Source organism: Vanessa cardui, chromosome 29, assembly GCF_905220365.1.
Source record: "Vanessa cardui chromosome 29, ilVanCard2.1, whole genome shotgun sequence".
Lineage (NCBI taxonomy): Eukaryota > Metazoa > Arthropoda > Insecta > Lepidoptera > Nymphalidae > Vanessa > Vanessa cardui.
This window is the reverse complement of record NC_061151.1, coordinates 664,092-689,638: the sequence shown is the minus strand read 5'-3', so window position 1 is coordinate 689,638 and position 25,547 is coordinate 664,092. Positions and strand designations below refer to the sequence as shown.

Below are 25,547 nucleotides of genomic sequence, written 5' to 3'. Positions count from 1 at the left end.
ATATATTTCTTGGTGGTAGGGCTATATGCAAGCCCGTCTGGGTAAGTACCACCCACTCATCAATTATTTTACCGCTAAATAACAGTACTCAGTATTGTTGTGTTCTGGTCTGAAGGGTGCGTGAGCCAGTGTAACTACAGGCACAAGGGACATAACATCTTAGTTCCCAAGGTTGGTGGCACATTGACGATGTAAGGAATAGTTATATTTCTTACAGCGTCATTGTCTATGGGCGATGGTGACCACTTACCATCAGGTGGCCCATAAGCTCGTCCGCAAACCTATACCATAAAAAAAAAAAAAACATAGGTATATTGGGACGGAGAAAGCGACTTTGTTTTATACTATGTAGTGATATCAAATTAAATATAACTTACTTGTTATTATCTGTTGATTGATTTCCGAGCATTTTCTGGGTTTATAAATAAAACTACACAATCAAAACAAATCGATAGACTTATTCAGTGCAATGCATTTATAATAATAAAGTAAAAGCGTCTTGTTAATTTTTATTACAATTTTTAGTCATGCCATTTAAAATTTATAAAATTTTATGGATTTTAGTTATGCTGATAAACCAATTATTTTATTATATTTTCAATGTCACAAATATAATCACTAATAATATTATGTCTGTCTGAACGGATTTTGATTAAATTTGAGTCCCAGGAATAACATTTTCGACGCCTCGAGGTTTTAAATGGGGAATGACAGTTTGTGTGACACAGCTAAAGAATTAAGACATAGTTAATGAGTATATGATCGATATGACCTTGGGAAAGAAACGATCGCCTCCTAGCTGTTTCATTTCTTTTAAACTGTTTATAAAATATATGAGACAAAAAAAACCCGCTGACTTTCTTTCGCCGGTTCTTCTCAGATCAGGGTATTTTCTTTTCCGAACCGTTGGTCAATTGACCATCAGTAAGAAAGTGTGATACTTCTATATTGAATAAAGCAATTTGAATTTGAGTTTGAATTATAAATTTAAAACTGGTAAGGACGGTTCACTTAGTAACAAATAAAGTAAATAAATATGTCTCGACTGCCTCTCAAGGATCACTACAGCAAAAGGCAGGTTTGAAAACTAGAGGCCCTGATGTATTTAAGAGGCCCCCCCTATTTATTATTTTACTAATTTATTTCTTTCAAAAATATGTGTGTATATTTGTATGAGTTAAGAAATGATTAATAATATTATTATAATTTTACTAAAAGCAAATATTAAATGAATATTATTAACTCATTGGAATCTTTAGTGGAGGCCTCCTCTTTCGTGAGGGGCCCAGTCACCCTGGTTTTTCTTTAGTCAGAAGAAAACTTCTAAGTCTATAAATCTATTTTATATTATATCCGCTTATAAATACTTGGTGGTAGGGCTTTGTGCCAGCCCGCCTGGATACCCACCCACTCATCAGATATTCTACCGTTAAACAACAGTACCCAATATTGTTGTGTTCCGGTTTGAAGGTTCAGTGAGCTAGTGTAACTACAGGTACAAGGGACATAGCATTTTAGTTCCCAAGGTTGATAGCGCATTGACGATGTAAGGAATAGTTAATATTTCTTACAGCGTCATTGTCTATGGGTGATGATGACCAATTACTATCAGGTGGCCCATATGCTCGTCCGCCAACCTATTCCACAAATAAAAAAATTGGTAAACTTCATATACAATGGAATTTTCCCCATGAATTTGATATTCTTTACAAATTTTCGCCATTTTTCAAATTGCACACGCAAATATATTCTCGGGAAAGGAATATGTTATTGGTATATTAAGGAAAATTTACTTTTAAATTGGAGTCGGCGACTGGACGTGATCAGCTTACGAATGGTCAGACAGAACACGACAGTTCAATTTTCCCTATATATAAAAAAAGATAATTGAAGTCTGTTCTTGACCAAGGTTGAATCAGTGTGAAATGAAGATTCTAATAATATGTGTAAATACAGTCGAGTCGAGATGGCCCAGTGGTTAGAACACGTGCATCTTAACCGATGACTGCGGGTTCAAACCCAGGTAAGCACCGCTGCTTCATGTTCTTAATTTGTCTTTATAATTCATCTCGTGCTCAGCGGTGAAGGAAAACATCGTGAGAAAACCTGTATGTGACAAATTTCATAAAAATTCTGCCCCATGTGTACCAACCCGCATTGGAACAGCGTGGTGGAATGTTCCAAACCTTCTCCTCAAAGGGAGAGGAGGCCTTTAGCCCAGCAGTGGGAATTTACAGGCTGTTGTTGTTGTTTGTGTTGTTGTGTAAATACAAACAAAACCGTCGCAATATGTTTGTCTGAAAATTACGTATTATATACTAATTACTCTTTAAACTACTAAAAAATTTAGTAGTTATTTAGGTTAGGAATTACAATTAAAATTCTTGCCATTTTTATGAATACACAAGATATATTCGCTCTTTATATTATTTACATATTTAGATAGAGTGTCGTAATATAAACTGACTAAAAGAAATAGGTCAAATATATTATCTTGGTGTGCGTGATCGTTTTGACACACGCCAAACGTCATTTTACTTGGTATGTGTGCGTATACTTAGTGGGCAACCATTGGGCTATAATTATCAATGCGTTCAAAAAATACGTAAAAATATAAAATATTTTTATTTTATAAAAAACTCGACTGAAAATAATAAGATGACGTACAGATAAAAATATAAAAGATTATTTTATCTAATCGATTATTTTATGCTATAGTAGCAAATAGGCTGGGGACCTGATGGAAAGACTATCACCGCCTTTGGACATCTACAACACTAGGCAGATGCCTTGCCGGTCTTTAAGAATCTGTGAGAAATCTATAGTAGGTATCTCTCTTATAGTAGGTAGTTATTATTATTACAAGAATAACTTTACATATTTATTTATTGTTTTTTATTATATATTACTAAGCCGCAAAGATAGTAAAGTAATTAATCAAAAATATTTAATAGAAATACAAACGAAAGGGCAAGGCGTAAAAGATTTGTGCCTACGTGAACAAATTAAAAAAAAAGTATCAAGGCCGTTTTGAAAGCTAGACGCCGAGGCTGTTCGCTGCAATAGCTTATTATGATGTAAACATTTCACAATCTGCATAATTTGTGTGGGCCCTTAAATCGTTTAAGGGAACTTTCTCACGAGAGTTTAAATAAACGCTGCGTAAAAAACGCTCAGAGTTCGCTCTGCTTAAGGAAACGTTCAAATATTAACTACAATTATGTTGTTAATTAAATTATATTTAAAACTACAGAACCACAGATACTTTTTATTTATTATAAATATGTATAATTATAAATTAGTGGTAGGTCGGTACCACCTACTCACCACATAATCTACCGTTACGCGGTCAGTTAAAGTTAAGGTTAGACTAGAACTAAATGCTATTGACAACGGTCGTTTAGTATATTTTAGTTATTTTCACAGTGTAACACTGTTCTTCTCGGTATAATCTACTTTCCGAACCGGTGGTAGCTTCTCTTAATATAGTTGTTAAATGACGATTCAACAGTACTTGTAAAAGCCTACTTGACTAATTTATATTTTTTGATTTAATTGATAAGCATTTTGGTTTATAAGCTTTAATTACCAAGATTTGGTAAACACTTACCATAAATCAAACCGAATTATAAGAAAGAAATAAACTATATAGATAACTAGCGATTCGCCCCGGCTTCGCACGGGTGCAATACTGATATACTACAGAATTTGTTTATTTACGACATCACATCACAAACTTCTAAAATTATCAGTGTTTCTTTACTATATTGTCCATGTATTATATACAAAAACCTTCCTCTCGAATCACTCTATCTATTAAAAGAAAACGCATCAAAATCCGTCGCGTAATTTTAAGATTATAAGCATATAGACAGACAGCGGTAAGCGACTTTGTTTTATACTATGTAATGATATATATATGATACGTTTATTATTGTTAACACGCGTTAAATAATAAAAGTCGCATCCGAACGGTTCTTAAAGCCTTTTTGAGTGAAAGATTTCGTTTGACATTATATTATGAAAATTTCGGTCAAGTTTGTCCCGCGGTACGAAACTGGTTATATTAATGAACTTAATGTTATGGACCAGTGGTAGGGCAAACACCTGCGAACTTCGGAATCATTTTTTTATCACTTTCTAATAAAACTTTTTTAGGTTATAAAAAAATATTGATTCTCCTAATTGTAATAAGTGTGGAAGTTTTGAAGAATTTGTTTGTTCTATCGACATATAATCGTGTTCATAATTAACATAAATAATGATGACGACCTCCGTGGTCGAGTGGTGTGTACACCGGTTTTCATGGGTACGCCACTCTGAGGTCCCGGGTTCGTCCGGCCGAGTCGATGTAGATTACCATTAGTTTTCTATGTTGTCTTGGGTCTGGGTGTTTGTATCGTCGTTACTTCTGATTTCCATAACACAAGTGCTTTAGCTACTTACATTGGTATCAGAGTAATGTAATGATGTTGTCTCATATTTATTTATTTAAATAAGCTTAGAGTAGAGAGAGTAAGAATAGCGCAGATTTACACAGTTCCGATTCAACTGACGTTAATTTTTCTAAGGAATAGTCTATGTTGGATCAAAATATCGATTACATAGTTACAAGTTAGCGAAATGCAAACAGTTTAAAAAAACGTATAGAAAAAACCTAGCATTCGTCTGCATTCTTGTTTGACTATACTTATTTTAATTCGTCTCTTATTTGATGTCATCCTTTTATATCCGTGGTCGAGTGTGTACACCGGTTGTCATGCGTACGCCCCTCCGAAGTCCCGGGTTCGATTCAAGCCGAGATGCAGAAAAAGTTCATTAATTTTCTATTTTGTCTTGGGTCTGGGTGTGTGTAGCTGGTTTTTATTAGATATTCCGGTATACCGGGATGCACTGGGCGCACAAGGCATCAGTGAGTTGTATATATCCCCCTACCCACTTCCAAGTGGGTGAATTAATCGTCTTTATAAAAAAAAAATATTCAAAAGTTGGTTTGTTGTAAACAAACCTTATTTACTTCCAGGCCATTTTTTTTTGTTTTTCAAATACATTTATCGTTAATACATCAAATTTCATACATCAAAGAGGCTCTGTAACCCCTAATCCAGGAATCCCCGTATCTTAATTGGCGTTGAGAAACTAGTATAGTATATTTTAGTTTCTTGTCAATTCTTAGTAGAATCTACATTTCAAACTTGTGGTAACTACGTTTAATAGAATTCTGTAAAATGACGATTCAAAAGCCCTTATGAAAGATTTCTAAGATCGTCAGATGCTTTTAGGCTGTCTAGCCTTCAGGGTTTACTTAGCATCATACACATGCAGGTTTCCTCACGATGTTTCCTTTCAAGGCCGAATATTTATAACAAAGATATTATCACTCCGTGATAAGCTTTTATTATATGAATAATTTTTATCCCACATTTTCAATTTTAGTTAATTACTTCCTTTTTTTAATTAAATGTACGTCACGTGAATATATTAATGAGTAATTAAATTATTTTTAATAAGTTAAAAAGGATTAAATTAGTAATTAAAAAGCAGTATGTCCTTGAAACAAGTAGCTAAGAAAATGTCGCCTAAAATTATGGCGTAATAGGGTTCAATGACCCGTTGTTATCGAATTAAATATATAATATATAATCACTTTTTGATCCTTGTGGTTTCAACCAATGGGTAGTCTTTACCCATTCCGAATAAATGTACAAATAAGCAGTATATTTTAAATATCCTTAGCTTTATATTATGAATTAATATACATTTATTTTATTTATTTAATAATTTATTGCACACAATGAAAGGACATACAAATAAAGAGAACAATTACAACAAAGACAAGAAAATAAGAGCGTGCAAAGTATAAGTAAATTATTGCTAAAGCAATCTCTAACAGACAACCTTTGGTGAAAGGATTTGCGAAAGCAGAAACAGGATAGTGCAAAAAATAAAAATAAAATAATATTCAAGAGAATAATGACTTATAATATACATACTAATGTAAAATATATATAACCTACATACGTTACATATAAATATATATACATAAACACATATAACATTTTTATATATAAAACATATTCAATAAACGTACATACATTACTTATTGTAAGGACAGATAGTGAGTTTTCACACGACGATTTATTTTAATTGATTAAATAAATATTAGAGATGGTTTGTGTTTATTGAAAAGATTTTTAGATTTTCAGTAACTCTTTACCTCTCTCTAAAACTAATTTGATGAATTGTAATAATTAAATATTTTATTGTTTGGAACAACCCACGCCGTTCCAATGCGGGTTGGTGCAATGCACATGTGGCAGGATTTCGAGAGCACGAGATGAATTATAAACACAAATTATAATATATAAAATTACAAACACTGGGCCATCTCAGCTCAACCCTACAGTATATCTATCAAAATCGGCTCACGCTATTAATAAGATTCAAACACATATATAGTCTATAGTCCTATCGAAAGTATAAAGACACACAATATTTACGTATTCCAGGCGATTAATAGTTAGCTATTAATCGCCTGTATTGTTATTGATTTATATAGTATATTTATTTATAAGAAAACACTATTCCACTTAAGTACACAATGTAATTTCCAAAGGTATAACAGTTTCGTCAACGAAACGCCATATCTTTCGTAAATTCATAATGAATAGATTATGACAAGCTCTCGACCAATGGGATCGCGTCAGTTCAAGGTCAAATGTTGTTTATTTGGCTTTTCTCCTCTCGTGGTTGGATTAGAGCCGAGATGGCCCAGTGGTTGGAACGAGTGTATCTTAACCGATGATTTCGGGTTCAAACCCAGGGTAGGTTATTACCACTAAATATTTATGTGCTTAATTTGTGTTTATAATTGATCTCGTGCTCGGCGGTGAAGGAAAACATCGTGAGGAAACCTGCATGTGACTAATTTCATAGAAATTCTGCCACAAGTGTATTGCACTAACCGTATTGAAAAAACGTGGTGGTATATGTTCCGAACCTTCTCCTCAAAGGGAGAGGAGGCCTTAGCCCAGTAGTGGGAAATTTACAGGCTGTTGTTGTTGTTGTTGTTGTTTTTGTACGATAATGATCAGAGAGCGATCGCTCCGAATGGGTGAGAGTTTTTGTTTGTTTATTTACGATTGTTAATTAAAATTTGTATTTTAATTATGATTTTATATGTCATAAAGCGTTACGAAACATTTTGAAATGATATCTTGTAGGCATTGACATATATAGCGCGATCTTAACTTTTAACTTTGTTACCTAGTAGGTAAACTCGCGGTTTTGCATTTGTGAAAATATATTTGTTAGTGCTTCAAGAACTATACAAACCCTTATTTCAAACAGTACTCCTTTACCCTTTTGACGACCTCCGTGGTCGAGTAGTGTGTACACCGGTTTTCACCACACTGTGGTCCCGGGTTCGTCCACCGAGTTGATATAGAAAAAGTTCATTAGTTTTCTATGTTGTTATGGGTCTGGGTGTTTTTACCGTCGTTACTACTTACTTCTGATTTTCCATAACACAAGTGCTTTAGCATTACATTGGGATCGGAGTGATGTTGTCCAACATATTATTTTTTAGAGTTTAAACTCGCTTCGTAACAAATTTCATCACACTCATTGGTTTAACCTTGAAAGTAATACAGATAGACTTTCTCATTTATAATATTAATCAGCAATATTTTATTGGTAAAGAGTTACTACTGAGTTTCTTGTCAGTTTCGATACTTATGATCTTAATACTTTGTAACTGAATTAAGTTAGAATTGCTGAACCGATTTGAGTGAAATTGAGCATAGAGATAGATCATATATTATTATATCTGTTTTGAAGGGAACGAAACTACGGGTAATAACTGATGAGTTATTGAAATGAGTATCATATATACTTACATATATGTTTTTTATTGTACATTGTTATTTAAATTTTGGTTTTCCCGTCTGCATCTAATAAACTGTATCCTTCTTAGTAGAGCTAAAAGATATATCTTTATGTGCCTTTTATAAATAACTTTCTTATGAGTAACTATTGAGTTTCTTGCCGGTTCTTCTCGGTAGAATCTACTTTCCGAACCGGTGGTAGCTTCACTTAGTTTTTAAAAGACGATTCAAAAGTGCTTGTAAAAGCCTACTTGAATAAAGTTTATTTTGATTTAAATTATATTCATCTACATATATAAAAAAAATATTCATTCGTTTGTAATATTAAAATAACAAATTTTTTACTGAATGCATATGCGTGTCCACGGTAAACAGACCAAAATTACATTTTTTTTTAATTCGCGTCCGTCTTTTTGTTCCGGCTAACATCTGGAACGACTGGATCGATTTTGATGGGACTGACAGGCAGTTGATGTAATAACGAATAACTTAGGCTACAACAACAATTTTTTTTAAATTCAAACGCGCACGATTTCGCGGGCATTGCTAGTTATATATAATATATTAATATCATTAAATTATTATATTAATAACACAGATACCATACACTGTTAAATGTAATAATTTAGCTATCAGTCTGTATAAAATATACCATAATAAACGTCTTTATCAGTTGTCATAATATTTTTAACCAAAATCGTAAAAATATATATACGTAACCCTTTCTCCTGATTCATCTCGTACATGAATGATAACCAGGGTTGACATCCATACATATCACTTCAGATCTGAACTTAAAGTCTTATTTAAAGGCCAGGAGGCCCTGGGGCCACAATGGAGTAGAGGCCCTAGAGCAAAGGAGTCGCGACACTTGTTATTATATTACGAATTAATTAGAATATCTTAATTTCAATCAGTAAGCTATAATTAATTAACTTATCGGTAACTTTAAAAACAGTAATTAATAACATCATTATAATTTGACTATAATTATATATTGGTTAATTCGTGGGAATCTCTAATGTCTGGAGGCTCCAGTTGCCCTATAAATCTGGCCTATTTTAACAGTTTCAGATATACAGTTACGAATACGAAATTATTCCGGATTATCCGATAGTTTCGGTTATATTAGATTATTATTATTAATAAAGAGCTGAGATGGCCCATTGGTTCAAACCCAGGCAAGCACCACTATATATATGTGCTTAATTTATGTTTATAATTCATCTCTTGCTAGGCGGTGAAAGAAAACATCGTGATAAAACCTGCATGTGTCTAATTTCATCGAAATTCTGCTACATGTGTATTCCACCAACCCGCATTGGAACAGCGTGGTGAAATATGTTCCAAACTCTCACCTTAATGGGGAGGAGGCCTTAGCCCAGCAGTGGGTAATTTACAGGCTGTTACTTTACTTTACTTTAGATTAATAAGAAATTGTTAAAGATTTAAAAAAAAAAAACAAATAATTCAAATTCATATATAGGTTTCTTATTAAGTATCACAAAATAAAATAACTAATATTTTCAAATATAATAAGATATTCTATCAAAATATAACAATATGTTAAAACAAAATTACAATAAATATTACAACCGATAGAATTATTACGACTAGCGACCCCGCCCCGGCTTCGCACGGGTGCAATGATAATCACAGTAGAAACTTCAAATATTATCAGTGTTTCTTTACTAAATTGTCCATGTTTTATATACAAAAACCTTCCTCTCGAATCACTCTATCTATTAAAAAAAACCGCATCACAATCCATTGCTTAGTTTTAAAGATTTATCTAAGCATAAATATAGGGACAGAGAAAGCGACTTTATTTTATACTATGTAATGATTACGAGGCATCATAACATTTCTGCTGAAAAACGCGTTTTGCGTTTGGTAGTTTTTGTGTTTATTTCGTACAAGCGCGACGGGACTATTTTAGTATATATATATGTATATGTAGTAATACTGACATCCTTTATATCGTAGTGTAATTAACAAAAAAATCCTTATTAATTAATATATATCAATTTTAAAGATATAAAATCTAATTCATTAACATAATTATTTAAATTCGATTTTGCTTAATTGCGATAAAATGTAAATAAACTAATTCATTTTTTTAAACATAAGGGCTTTCATTTAAAATTCTATATTCGAAACGATAATTAAAAATATAGATTAGATATTATAAAAATAAAAAAAAATCACTCACCTTTTAAATAGCACACACAAAAAAATCAAATCAATCCAATTTTAATTATAAAACTTTAATAGTCAATTTATTAATTTATTATAACGTACGTATATGATATGTTTCAAATATACACACGACCGTCACGGACGACAGATGCACGCAAACTGAATGCGACCTTCCGGACTACGTTTTACATAGACATTTAGCGCTGAAATAAGATGTGCGCACGCGCATGTACCGTCGCGAATAACATGTGTAAAACTGAACGTTAATAATGATTTGCTTAGTAATATAAGTATATTTTTATTTATATATTATTATTTAAGTGTATATTTATTTATTTAAGTGTATCATTGAGAAAAAAGGGAGGAATTAAAACTTGTTGACTTCTAAGTAGGATATTTTACATACATATATATTTGTAATTAACTAAAATGACTGTGTTTTTAAAAGTTGGAAAAGACTAAGTACTGAATTTCTTGCCGGTTCTTCTCAGTAGAATCTACTTTCCGAATCGGTGGTAGCTTCGCTTGATATAGTTGTTAAATGACGATTCAAAAGTGCTTGTAAAAGCCTACTTGAATAAAGTATATTTTGGTTGGTTTAGTTCGCTTATAAGGTTGCAGATCTTGGGGTCCTGAGTTCTAGTCTTGGGTCGGGAAAACTGGTCCAACCTTAGAAGATGAGCAATCTCACTTGTGGGCCCGTATTTATTTTTTACTATATTCAGAAATGCTTTATCTACTTACATTGGGATCAGAGTATTTGATTTTTGTCCAATATTATTTATTTTTTATTTACATTAGCCTACTCGCCATTCAAACTGAAAAACAACAATACTAAACATTGATCTTTAGCGGACGTAGACTGTCACAAAGCCCTAACATCAAGTAGAAGATTATTGTATCCGATAAATTCTTGCCAAGAGTCTGATCAACAGTGCTTACAATCCCACGCCTTGGGAAGCATACAAACCATTGACCTTAATCCTGAAGTATCCTCTGGTTTTACGAAACTGCGAAGACAAGTACAGGTCAAGAGAACATCATATAAATCTTTAATTTGCATTATGTATGTGCGAGATAATTAGCTCAAAATTGCGCTTAGTTTCTACGTTATATAATCGTAAATCGACTTTTAAGTAGTCTAATATTTTTCATTTCATTTTACTTAGGAGGACTCTAAAAATATGTAGAATACGCAATTATTTTTATTACTTTTTAATGCATATTTATTTGTTTTAAAATAGTGTTTTGTTTGAAGTCGGTTTTTTATTTTTATTAAATTTTTTATAACGTGTAATAATGATGATTACTAGCTTGCACATTTAAAGAAAGAAACACTTAAGTCTGATATACACATAGATATATACATATATATATACAGAAGAAAAAGAAATTACTGCTCTTAACATCAATAGTGTAAATTCTTAACTATTGTAATTACGAAGTGATTATGTCTGTCTGCAACTCCTTCACGATCAAACCGCTGAACCGAATTTGAAGAAATTTGGTATGTAGCAACCTTGAGCTCCAAGAAAGGACATAGGCTACTTTTTTGCCTAACATATTACAATCGACCCCCTAAATCGGAGCGTAGCCGTTTGTCACAGTCAAAGCCAAAAATCTTTATTCAAAATAGAAGTGTTTACACTTTCTTATTAATAGTCAAAAATCTGCCACCGGTTCGGAAATAACACTAGAAGAATCGGCGAAAGAAACTCAGCGGGATCTATTTCTTTTTTAATGTCATGTTACAATATACAATAACAAACATATTTTTGTTATTTGAAACAGCCTGGAGGCGATCGTCTCATTCCCAAGATGCAGTCGACTAGAAAGTCATTAGTGTTGTAATATCCTTTAGCACACAAACGCTCTTTAACACTTCTTTTGAATTTTATCATTGAATAATTGAATATTTTGCTTGTTTGTAATAAGCAGTTCTATAATATGTTGAAGATGTATCAAGAAACCTGTAGTATGTTTGGTTAGGTCGATAAAATCAATGAATGGTCAACTAGCTTTGTATTCACAAAAGGCAGTCCATTGATGAATCGACTAGACAGAGCCTGGGAACGTTGCCAACGATTTAGGGCTCAGATATGCGCTGGACGAACAGGATGCGACTATCTATGATAAAAGAACGAATGCATAGCTATTAGCAATAGCTAAAACCGCGGTTTTGTCCGCAAAACATCACCAAGATAATCTTTATTTAAGTTTAGTCATATAAGCACTTGATTCGTCATGTTGTAAAGTCATCGTTTCAGAAAATAGATTCCTAGAAGAACAATAAACAAACTAGTTACTATTTCTTAGTATTTTAATTACAGAGTATGTAAAAGTACAATTATCTTTTATGTATCCCGCTTAGAAATCAATAATATTGTGTAGAGATAATGTTGTCTTAAATTTTCGCGATTATTACACATTTAAATAAAACTAGTTATAACGGATTTGAACGGGTAGACCCGTGACCACGAACGCTGTAAAGTGCTCGAAACGTCGGGATGTTACAAATAATTAATATACGCGATTCAAATCCGTTATAACTAGTTTTATTTAATTGTGTAGAGAGTTATAAAAAATCATAATTTACAAAATTAAAAGTAACTGAGGAAATTATATCTGATTTGAGACTTACACCATCCTTTTTAAATTAAAATACATGGATTGACAATGACTACGGAAGGTAAATGAATTCGGCGTGATGTATGTCACCAGTTCTGAATATAGTTTAAGCTAGCGACCCGCCCCGGCTTCGCCTATGTATCGTATATTATGACCAAATTACATAAAATCATTATAAAATAGCCTGCATAACCTATATTAGTGTAAAATTTCATCCAAATCTTTTCGTACCACTGGATGTTTGGTAGACCGCTGGTTACAAATAAGTAAGCATAAATATTATTAAATAATATGCAGATGAAATACACATAAAATAAAAAAAAAATCAAAATCAAAACATACATTATTCAAGTAGGCTTTTATAAGCACTTTTGAATCGTCATTGAACAATTAAGTGAAGCTACCACCAAATGCCGCCGCTGACTCGCTCCGCAGAAGACGACCGGGGAGAAGGAAAAGGCGCTACGCGCACCTTCTCTCTCCGCCTCAATAGGCGCCGTAGGGACCAGGGGGGGTCCCAGTACCCCGGGAATCCCCCCTAGCTGTTGGAGGCCCGTATAGGCGGGCCGACCGTCAGGGCGTCACGGTAGCATGCGTAAGCGATCCCGTGGCGTTCGCCGAAAGACGGAGAGGGTACCGCTGGTTTTTTAGTGGGTAAACCCGGTGTGCTTGGGCGCACTCGGCGTCCAGGGCTCCGGGGAGTCCCACACACCCCCCCACTTTCCATCACGTGGGGGAAGCGCGTAATGCGTTTTTCCAGCGAGAAAAAAAAAAGAAAAGTGAAGCTACCACCGGTTCGGAAAGTAGATTCTACCGAAGAACCGGCAAGAAAAGCTTGATTGTACGTTGTTTATAGCAAAATATGCTTTATTCAAGTAATTTTTAAAAACTTTTTAATCGACATTTTATCGACTATCGATAAAATATGTTTAGTATCAATGTTTGTTTGTACACAAAAAATTGACATAGTGACCTTTCTCATTTGTCAAAAACTAATTGAAGGTTTTACTTGGAATCGTATTAAAAGGTATAAAATATTTGAGCTTTAAATCATACTTCAAACTGTTAAGATTGTTCCAATCACGACGAGACAAAACGTTTAGACAGTTTTGACATTGAATTCACGTAATGTCGAGATCTTCTAACTAAGCTAAGCTCGTGGTTTTACTCGCATGGGAATTGATTATATTACAATATAATTTAAAATTAAAAAAATACGGACTGACATGCAAAATTTTAACCCCTATTTCACCCATTTTAATAGTAGAATTTAACAGCAGCCTGTAAATTTCCCATGTTAGACTAAGGTCTCCTGTCCCTTTTGAGGAGAAGGTGGAATACACATGTGGCAGAAATTCTTTGAAATTAGACACATGCAGGTTTCCGGACGATATTTTTCGTCACCGTCAAGCACGAGGTGAATCATAAAGACCAATTAAGCACATGAATATTCAGCATGCTTGCCTGGGTTTGAACCCGAAAACGATCGTACTCACCAAATTTCAAAGTACTTTACTTAACTTTGATAATTTAAACTCGGCGATGATGAAACAGTCAGTCATGCCATGTTATTTTATATACATATAGATGATATTCGTGTCCGCACGTGACATTGGCGAAATAATCTGTGCCCTCTCGGCACAAATAACAGCTAAATAAACGAAAAGATATTCGTATGGTATTCGTGAAAAATGACCTTTTGAATGTCAATGTTGTTGGTGCTTTTGGAGGTAAACTTAATGTGGATATAGCAGTTAAGTGGAATAGTGTTGTATCATTGCATAGTATAAAACAAAGTCGCTTATCACTATCGGTCCCTATATGCCTAGATCTTTAAAATTACGCAACGGATTTTGATGCGCTTTTGTTATAGATAAAGTGATTCGAGAGGAAGGTTTTTGTATATTACATAGACAATATAGTAAAGAAACAAGAAAAAATCTCTTGTATATTTAGTATTATCATTGTACCCGAGCGAACCTAGGACAGTTCGCTAGTTAATAAATAAGATATAGTAATTTAAAACTGCTTGTAGCACATAATGTGCGAATAGGACCATGATGTGAGAAGACAATTATAATAAAAAACTCAGTGAAAGTTGTGAGATACGAAGTGACTTCTTATAGAACCACATTAAAGATTTTTTGTTTATGAAATAGGCAAATATGTCACCTGATAGTAAGTGGTATTCACTGTCTAAAGACACTGGTACATACCTTAGATATCCAATGCGCCGCCAAACTCAAGTACTAAGGTCTCATCTCCCTTATGCTGTGACACTGGCTTATTTATCCTTCAAACCAGATTATAACAATCGAAAGTATTACTTCTGGTTAGTATATGATGTGAAGGTAGTATCTACCAAGGCGAGCTTGGACAAAGCCCTACCCCAAGTGAAGTAACTGGCATAACTCAGGGAATACGATAACTTAAGGCTTTTTTTGCAAAAAAAATGTGAAAAAAGCTGTTTAGAGTTGAAACATCACTTGGAAACCCGCATGTGTCAAATTTCATAGATATTCAGCCTCGTGTGTATTCCATCAACCCGCATTGGAACAGCGTGTTAAAACATGTTCCAAATCTTCTTCTCAAAGGCCTTAACCCAGCAGTGGGAAATTTACAGGCTGTTGTTGTTGTTGTTGTTGTTGTGTTTGACAATCGACAGAAGCCTCTTCCAATTTTATCAATTCTAATCTCTCTCGAGATAAATTATACTAGAACATTTACAATGTAGATTATATCGGGAGAAAAAAAACTGTAGGTATCTTTTAACGACAATTTAATTACATAGGTGATTAAATGCAATTAAATTATTATTGATTCTAATTAGATATCAAAACAATTACCGGTTCCACACTTTTTATCATCTCTTTTAATTTTGCATTGAGTAACGCGTTATTTATTTAAGACTAATTCGTTACCGGAGTTTCGTCCACATCAGGGTCAGGGGTGTTAGGTGTGAGCAGAGATGCGCAGTATTGCGGTAACTTCGCTTATATAGAAAGTGAGAGAAATAAAGGCCGGCAACGCTGCAAGCCCCCTGGCGTTGCAGATGTTCATGGGCGCTGGTAGTCACTTTCCATTAGGTGAGCCTCCTGCTCGTTTGCCTAACAAATAAAAAGAGAGAGTATACTTTCAGTAGAGGCATGACAAGAGTCCAATACAAAACAAACATTTATTGATGGACCAATCACGTACTTCAGCGACTCCATAATTCCTCCTAAAAGACCTAAAAATGTACTGCGTATGTTTTTTTCACGACTCAAATCACATCAATTTTATTCAAGTACACAATGAACCATTTTAAAATCGTCAATATTGAAAAACTACCACTATTTCGAAAGCAGTGAGAACAAACGGATAGAATAGAAGAAAACTCGCATGGTTGCTGTTTTCAAGTAAACAGATCAAAAATGCAAATAGGCTTCTACAAGCCTTTGAATCCTCGTCGTTCCGGTAGATAGTAGCAGTCTGGTTTCAGGGAACAACAACTGTAACAACAGGCACAAGGGGCCTAATACCATATTGCCCAAGGTTGGATGTAAGTAATGGTTAACATTTCTTACAGAGCCAATATTAATGAACGCTGGTGACCAATGACCTTCAAATGGCCTCATCTAAAACCTTTATCTACAACATATGTTAAAATTTTATTACTATAAGATTTAAAATTAATTGCCAATATTAAAAATATCTGAGGAATTTTAGTGATGGATTCGTTATCGCCGATCAAAGTAGTAAGATTATAATTACTCAATATAAATATGTCAACGTAAGATTACAAAAATCGTTAGATTACAATCTGACGGCAGAACGGATGCATGTCGCGCGCTGATTGGTTGAATGTTATGTGCCCCCGCCAACCCGGAAAACATACTATTTTAACGTAAAATTGCAAATACCGTTAAACTATAATAGATAGATACTCAGACAGACAGACAGACTGACGAACATTATTTTCGTATCTATAAGTATAGATTATACATGAAAGTCTATAGCTAACTCTTTATCATCTACATAATCTTGTATTGAGTAATTAGCTTCATTTATTAATAAACGATATTAATTTATAAGATCATCCTTATTCATCGTGGTTATGTAATGATTATAGCTGATGCTTGTAATAATCGTTGTATAATTATGAATATACATAACATTATTGTAAATATCCACTCATCAGTTATTCTACCGCCAAATAACGGTACTTAGTATTGTTGTGTTCCGGTTTGAAGGGTGAGTGAGTGAGCGGATGGAGCCTAGGGCGGCAGATTTAGTGGGGCGGCAAATTTAGCCCAAATTTGTTATTATCTTACAGAAATTAAAAAAAAACTTATACTCATACGTATACTCATTACGTCCGTAATTCGTATACTGGTCACTACATAGCGGGTTGAAAAACTAATCTAGTAACTGACAGAAATATCACCTAGTTTATAATCATACTAAGGACCATAGAACACAAATCGTAAATGTTGCAAAAATAGTACTTCTTTACCAGTGTAAAGTGTTAAATATCAGATTTATCAACTCCTTAATGCTACGGACGTAACGTACGGATATGCTACGTTATCATTTATAACGCTAGACCAAAAAATATGTTTCGTTTTTAACATTCAAAACTAAAATTGTAATTATCCAATCTTGTACCTGTGATACTTTCTTCGTCATAGGGTTTATATTTTGTGTTTATTTAAAATCTTTGAAGTATCAACGAGGTCACAAATATCTAAAACGTGCAAAGAAAGCTTACTTATATGCTTAGAAATAGAAAATGATCTAAACTTGATCCTTGTGGAACACTGTGGAGCTAGAGACTCTCTTCGGGATGTTTTTAACAAAGTGGCAATACTCACTGTTGCGTCGCAATATATTTACAACAATATTATGTATATTCACAGTAACATTGATCACTTTGATAAAATCAGTGATAATCATTGTATGTGCTCTAGGAGTAAGGATAAGCTTATAACGCCAAGTTTCCGACTCCGCAAAGTCAATAAATCCTTCTTGGGGCAAGGTATCCATTTCTATAATAAAATTTCGTAGACATTTTTAACTTTGCCGTTTCATAAATTCAAATCGTTTACAAAAAAATACATTGGTAAAAAGGCGTATTATTCGATACAAGATTTTATAGATGATAAAAAAGCGTGGAGTTAATACCTGTTGACTTCCAAGCAGGATATATTAATTTAAATAATTGTATTTAACTAACTTGACTTTGTATTTTTTAAATGTTGAAAAAGTGTAACTACTGAGTTTCTTGCTGGTTCTTCTTGGTAGAATCTACTTTCCGAGCCGGTGGTAGCTTCACTTAATTGTAAAATGACGATTTAAAAGTGCTTGTAAAAGCCTACTTGAATAAAGTTTATTTTGATTTTTGATTTTGTAATTGTACTTTACAAAATTACTCTGTAATTAAAATAATAAAATGTAGATGTTACTGAGTTTCTTGGTGGTTAGAATCTATTTTTCGAATTGGTGTTAGTTTCACATTTATATCAACTCTGTAACATGACTAAAATATATTATTTTGACAATTTAAAGTGCCCTTTCCTCATCATTATTGAGCTGAGATGGCCCAGTGGTTAGAACGCGTGCATCTTAACCGATGATTGCGGGTTTAAACCCAGGCAAGCACCTCTATATATGTTTTTAATTTGTGTCTATAATTCAACTCTTTCTCGGCGATTAAGGAAAACATCGTGCAGGTTTCCTACGTGCATGTGTCTAATTTCATCGAAATTCTGTTACACGTGCATTCCACCAACCCGCATTGGAACAGCGTGGTGAAATATGTTCCAAAACCTCTCCTTAAAGGAAGCCCAGCAGTGGGAAATTTACAGGAAATATTTCGAATTAAAACGTTTTCTATCCATAAGAATATGTATGATTGTTGACAATCTATTTAATCCTTTGTGAAATTACATGTTACACTGATGTCATAGTCTGTAACAACAAGACCTTATCCATTAATACAGCGATAATTTGTCTTACAAACACAATTACTTGCTTCTACATGAAAAAGTATACAAAATTTCCAACCGGTTTTCCTCTAATTCTGAACGGATAACGTATCCAGTAGATTTACCAGGCATGTATACTGATGACCTCTCTGTTGTGTTGCCATATTCACTGGTGAGGAAAGCGGGGGACTAGAACATCTTCACCCCCGAAGGAGAACTCCACTACGTCAACTAGTGGAGAACATTACGGGAAGGAGCATGCGTTATATTAACACGATCCCGATAGCCTCGCCCATCAAGTAGAAAACAATTATAATATTGGTGTTATTGAATCCCAGATAAGTCAATTTCGCCCCAAGAAGCTAGAACCGGAAACTTTGGCACATATTAAGAAAGGTCTATATTATAGGTACAGCAGTTGATTGGCTATAATTTCTATTTGCAAATGTTTTCGGGGAAACGCGTAGAGGCGTTTTACCACCGCGAAAAATTAAGTCCTTTTTTATATGAGAGGGGACAAACGGGCTCACCCGATAGAAATAGACTACCACTGCCCATGGACATCTGTAGCACCAGGGGCCATGCAGGTGCGTTGCCAGGACTTTGAGGAAGGATTACTCTCTTTTCTTGAAGGTATCCAATTCGTACCTGTTCGGAAAAACCGCTGGAAGCTGGTTAAACAGAGTGGTTGTGCAGAAAATTTGTTAAAAATCGCGCTGTTGTGGATTTTTGAACATCTAGATGGTGCGGATGAAACTTTGAATTTTGACGAGATGTCAGCGATGTACAGCAGCCGGGATTAATCCAAATAATTCCTCTGAACATTCCCTGTGAAAAAATCAATAGCAGATGCAGTCCTTTAATTATTATTAAAAATTTTAACGTTTTTATTATACGCTAACAGACATACTTCACTGTAGTATAGCATCTTGCATCTGAACCCCAAGGAATCCTAAATGAGTCGCATCAGCTAGATAAGTATTACAGCAACCTGCATGGGAGAAACATGGATTAGGCTCCAAAACTTATCTTCAAAAAGGAGAGGAGACCAGTCCAACAATGGGATATAACAGGCCGTTACCTACTTTGAAACCTCAATTCAAAACTCACATATCATTTCGAATTCACATTCATTAAGTTCTATATAAAAGCAAAGTAACAGACCATAGATTGCCCACTGCTGGGCTAAGGCCTCCTCTCCCATTAAGAAGAGGGTTTGGAACATATTCCACCACGTTGTTTCAATGCGGGTTGGTTACATGTGGCATTTCGATAAAATTAGACACATGCAGGTTTCCTCACGATGTTTTCCTTCACCGCTTAGCTCGAGATGAATTGTTAACACAAAATAAGCACATATATATAGTTTTGCTTACCTTGAACCCGAAATCATCGGTTAAGATGCACGCGTTCTAACCACTGGTCCACCGCAGCTCAAGTTCTATATACTTTTTTAAATTTTAACTTCGTGATTTTATTGTTTAAACATAGCTTAGTTATAACTGTTATTCTTCTAGCTATGTCCGAAGTACGCTTTTCATTTGCATGTCGTAATATTCTATAATTAGAAATGCAATTAACCTTTTTATGTGTATTATAATTGTTGTTACATAAGAGACTTAAAATGGCGTCGAAGTTGAACTCAATATCTTTACTCAATACTAGTCGCCCAGGGCTTATTTCGATGTCTCCTCAATGGGAGAGGCCTTAGCCCAGCAGTGGGAAATTTACAGGCTGTTACTTTACTTCACTTTTTTCAATCCAAATGCTAGATTTTTTCTTAAAAATTAATAAGTAACTGTGATGCTTATGTTGAATATAAATATTTGACACTGACTAAAGCCAGCCACCTCCCACCAACACCAGCAAGCTTGCTCAGAGAGCAAGATCTTTATTAACATAGGAATGAATAACTTTAAATGCTTAAATATATACAAATATGAACTAAAACTAGTTACTGTATAAATCCTGACTGCGTGGAATGGTGGCAAGAATGCTAGCTTTCCCCGTTGAATCGCAATTCCGATCCTCTGGGCAAACAAACCAGCCTTCCTGTCAACAGTGGAGGCAATAAGGCGAGCTGGTGCAAAAACCGTTTTTCGCTTTTTTTGCAAATGGAACAAAAAGTAATTTGATTTGATTTTCTCACAGTAGGATTTGTTTAGCAAAAATGGAGCTGCGGACTAAGTGTTACCAGTTCATCATTACTTTTCGTGTCATTTATTTTTTATCGTTATTTTTGTATTACCACAGACATAATGTCCGTGACTTTGGTTCATCTATTTTTTGTTCGTTATAATTTTTGGCGTCGCAATTTAAGTTAGACAACTGAATATTATAATTTTTTGTCGTACTCATAAGCAATATTAATATATGAATGTCTGTCTGCAAAGAAATCGTACCTTGGTGCAAACTTGGTGGTGAGTGAGCCAGTGTAACTACAGGCACAAGGGACATAACATCTTAGTTCCCAAGGTTAATATTTCTTACAGCTTCATTGTCTATGGGTGACGATGACCACTTATCATCCGGTGGCCTATGTGCTCGTCCGACAACCTTTACCATAAAAAAAACTTTCCAAATGAACATTAAGAATGTGTGCTTCAATCAATCAATCAGCTCATTTTCGTCCACTGCTGGACATAGGCCTCTCCAGTTGCACGCCACTGTGATCGTTCTTGGGTTACTCGCATCCACCGTACCCGAGGACGTTCTACTCTACGTTTGAAAGTGTTCTTGGTGGGGTTTTACTCCCTTTCTTGAGATTCTGGATTACTTGGCCGGTTTAGATTGTTTGACATTATATCATCTCTTCTCTGAATGGATACTTCTTGTTATTTTACGTTTATCGGGATGTTTATCAAAGTATTCCATATAATTAAAACACACCCCTTAATATGTATCGGTACGTCCTCTCTGCGTTTTAGTTAATAATTTGTTATTGTTATTAAGTGTTGACAGTCATTACGTTTTCCTCATTAAAAATAAATTAATCAATCATTCTTGTATGAAGCACTGACATATTTTTTGCGACTTTTATTAAAGATTAAAGTAAAGATTATATAAATTATATTGATCATACATTAGTAAGCCGTGATGGCTCAGTGGTTATAAGACGTGAATCTTAATGGTAATCTTTCGATGATTCTGCGCTCAAATCCACCAAGCTCTACTGGTACAATATCACAAATATATCTTTATGTTAAAAAAGTTAAAGATCAACAGATCTCAGTGCTTCATATTTCAATCAAATAATTCAACAGTTGTCTATTTTATTGAAAAAAAGTTGAAGAAGTAAGGATAAACTTATAACGCCAAGTCTCCGACTCCGCAAAGTCAATGAATCTTTCTTGGGGCAAGATATCCGTTTCCATAATAAAATTCCGTAGATATTAACTGTCGATTCATTAAAAATATTTGCTAAGCACATTATTCTAAGGAAGATTATATAGATGATACCAAAGCGTGGAAATACTTCTTAACTTTAAGGTAGATATATTATTGTAAGAAGTTTTCAAGTATATACCAGGAGTTTTTATGCATCGCCGTTAATCATTATATGAGCACAAGAAGTAAGGATAAGAATATAACGTCAAGTTTCCGACTCCGCAGAGTCAATAATATCTTTCTTGGGGCAAGGTAGCTGTTTCTATATTAAATTCCGCAGGTACTTTTAACTTTGTCATTTCATAAATTTAAATAGTTTGTAAAAAATACATCGGTAAAAAATGCATATTGTTCAATACAAGATTATTTAGGTTTTAAAAGCGTAGAGCTCATACTTGTTGTCATCCAGCCTACCTTAATATAGTTTGTAGAATGACGATTCAAAAGAATCCTCCTACTTGAATTATTACATAGTATAACACAAAGTCGCTTACCGCTGTTTGTCAATAAATATCCACGCTGGTTTACGCGACCCTTGATAAAATTAATTAATAAAAAATTAAAATTCCACAAAAAATGGAAAATTTATGGCCAACAAAGCGATTATAACAAGTTCTCTGAATTGAGACTACAATCAAAAAACTTAGAAGGAACGTGTTATAATGAGTTTTTGGAACGAGCAGAGAATAATATTCGTTTTAGCTCAAAACAGTTTTGGTCCTATATAAAGACTAAAAAAGATCATACATCTGTACCTAATGTAATGTATTTTAACTGTCAAGTTGGATCCAATGGACACGATATAGCAAATATGTTTAATTCTTATTTTCATTCAGTTTTTGAAGATAATAGTGGAAATCAAGCAATGGATCACTATACCACTAGCGCAAATCAGACTATTATCAGCTCCATCGAGATTGTTGACAAAAAAGTAGAACGATATTTATCGAACATAGACACATCCAAGGGTTATGGTCCAGATGGGATACATCCCATTTTCTTAAAAAACTGCAGTAAAGTGTTATGTGTGCCTTTAACCATGCTTTTCAAAAAATCTTTGGACACTGGATTATTACCAACTATTTGGAAAAAATCTTTAATTACGCCGATTTATAAGTCTGGAAATCAAAACGATATAAAAAACTATCGCGGTATTTCTAAATTGTCAGTTATTCCAAAACTTTTTGAAAAGATTGTCTATGATACGATATTTCCATTATTAAGGCCCCTACTTACCTGTAACCAACATGGTTTTATTAATAAGCGATCCACTGAGTCCAATCTGTGTGAGTTCTTGCATACAGTATTGAGTGCTATGGAAGCTGGTTTCCAGGTAGATGTCGTATACACTGATTACTCGAAAGCATTTGATAAGATATCGCACAACTTGTTATTACAAAAACTTAACAACATCGGTATACATGGTGACCTTCTACGTTGGCTTACATCTTATCTCCGCGAAAGATCTCAAGCCGTTGCTATTAAAGGATATACGTCTAGTTTTATTCCTGTAACATCGGGTGTACCGCAAGGTTCTCACCTTGGCCCTTTACTTTTTAACATTTTTATTAATGACGTAACTAATTGTTTCAAAAATTCTCAAGTTTTATTATACGCTGATGACACTAAAATTTTTAAGATAATAAAAAATAATCAAGACTGTTTTCATTTACAAGACGATTTAAATAAATTAGGACAATATTGCATTGCTAATAATTTGCAGCTTAATGTTGATAAGTGTTGTGTAATTACATTTTCGAGAAAAAAAGAACAAATAATTTTTGACTACTCCATATTTAATACTAAATTAAAAAGGGTAACCGAGGTGAGAGACCTTGGGGTACAACTAGACAACAAACTCATATTCGATAAGCATATTGAGAAAATAGTGATGAAGTCGTATAAAATGCTCGGATTTATCTTTCGGCAAGGGGCAGATTTTAAAAATATTCAAACCTTTGTAATTTTGTACAATGCTTTCGTTAGATCACATTTAGAGTATGCGTCAACTGTTTGGAATCCACAATATGCAAAATACGTCAACTTAATTGAAAATACACAAAACAAATTTATCAGGAGGTTGCGATACAAATTTACTTTTCCTGACTCTGTCTTTTTGCCACTTGAAGAACGTAGAGAACAAAGAGATCAAATGTTTCTTTACAAAATATTAAATAATTTAATTGATTCTCCATATCTGCTCAGTAAGATTTTATTTAAATGTCCTCGTTTTAACGCTCGCTCTCAGGATACTTTTTCAATACCTATTTGTAAAACTAATTATTTCAAAAATTCTTTTATCCTAAGATCTTGTAATAGTCATAATAGAAAATACAACCACATTGATCTGTTTAAAAATAGTTTAAGTAAATTATATAATCTTGTGAAAAATACTTATTAGTAATTAACCATAACCATATTTCATCACGTTAAAATTTTTCTTTGTCATAAATAGTTACTTTATGTAACATCAAAATTAGTCCACTTCCCTGTTAAAACAGTAGTGGAAACTTAACTGGCATAAGTGTTAAAATATGATTATTATATTAAGTTGTAATATACGATATGCTGTATGTTTCCCTAATAAATAAATAAATAAATAAATAAATAAATAAATAAATAAATAAATAAATGTACATATATTTAGATCTTAAAAATTACGCAACAAATTTTGATGCGGTTTTTTTATATACTTAGAGTGATTCCAGAGGAAGGTTTTTGTGTATAAGACATGGACAATATAGTAAAGAAACACTGATAATTTTAGAAGTTTCATTTAAATATAATAATTATTAACATAAGAATTAATAAAATGAAATGCTTAAACATTTACAAATATGCACGAAAACTATTTACTGTATAAATCTTGACCTCGTGCAATGGTGGCAAGAATGCTAGCAGCATTTCCCGCATTGACTTTGAATCGCAATTCCGATCCTCTGAGCAAACGAACCAGCCCTCCTAACACCAGTGGAGGCAATGAGGCGAGGTGTCATACTTTTGATGAAGCTTTTTGCACCACTACTCCAAGGGCCAAGCGTTTCGACAGCAAATGGAACAATAAAGTAATTTGATATAATAGTTTTTTATTTATTTAGAAGTTTCTAACATGATGTCATAAAAATACAAATTAAAAAGTATATTTTGATGATAAGGTATCACTTCAAGACTTACATAGAGTCGAGGTAAGGTAGGTACTAATCAATTAACACCATACGAGTATATTAGGAATATGCGTAACACGCACTTCGCGTTGTCAAGAATCAATAAACAAAAGGACGACATTTGCTTTTATAATTTGTATGTTTATGTTGGTTTTATAGTTTGGAAACAAATTCAGAATCCACATTTCGAACAAGAGCTTTAAATTTATCATCATCAGCGGCCCATGTTCGTCCACGGCTGGACAAAGGCCTCACCAAATGCACGCTACTGTGGTCTTTCTTTGCATCCAGCTCCTGCCTGCCGTCTTGCGTAAATC

General features: G+C 33.8%; 1 protein-coding gene across 1 annotated transcript in view; it reads right to left on the bottom strand.

Moving 5' to 3' along the window:
- Positions 1-10,336, bottom strand: part of LOC124542030 (putative fatty acyl-CoA reductase CG5065) — a 43,724-nt gene extending 33,388 nt beyond the window's left edge. Inside the window, exon 1 of the mRNA XM_047119987.1 lies at positions 10,099-10,336. The gene's annotated coding sequence lies outside the window, so the exon portion shown is untranslated. The remainder of the gene's footprint in view (positions 1-10,098) is intronic.
- Positions 10,337-25,547: the final 15,211 nt, after the last annotated feature.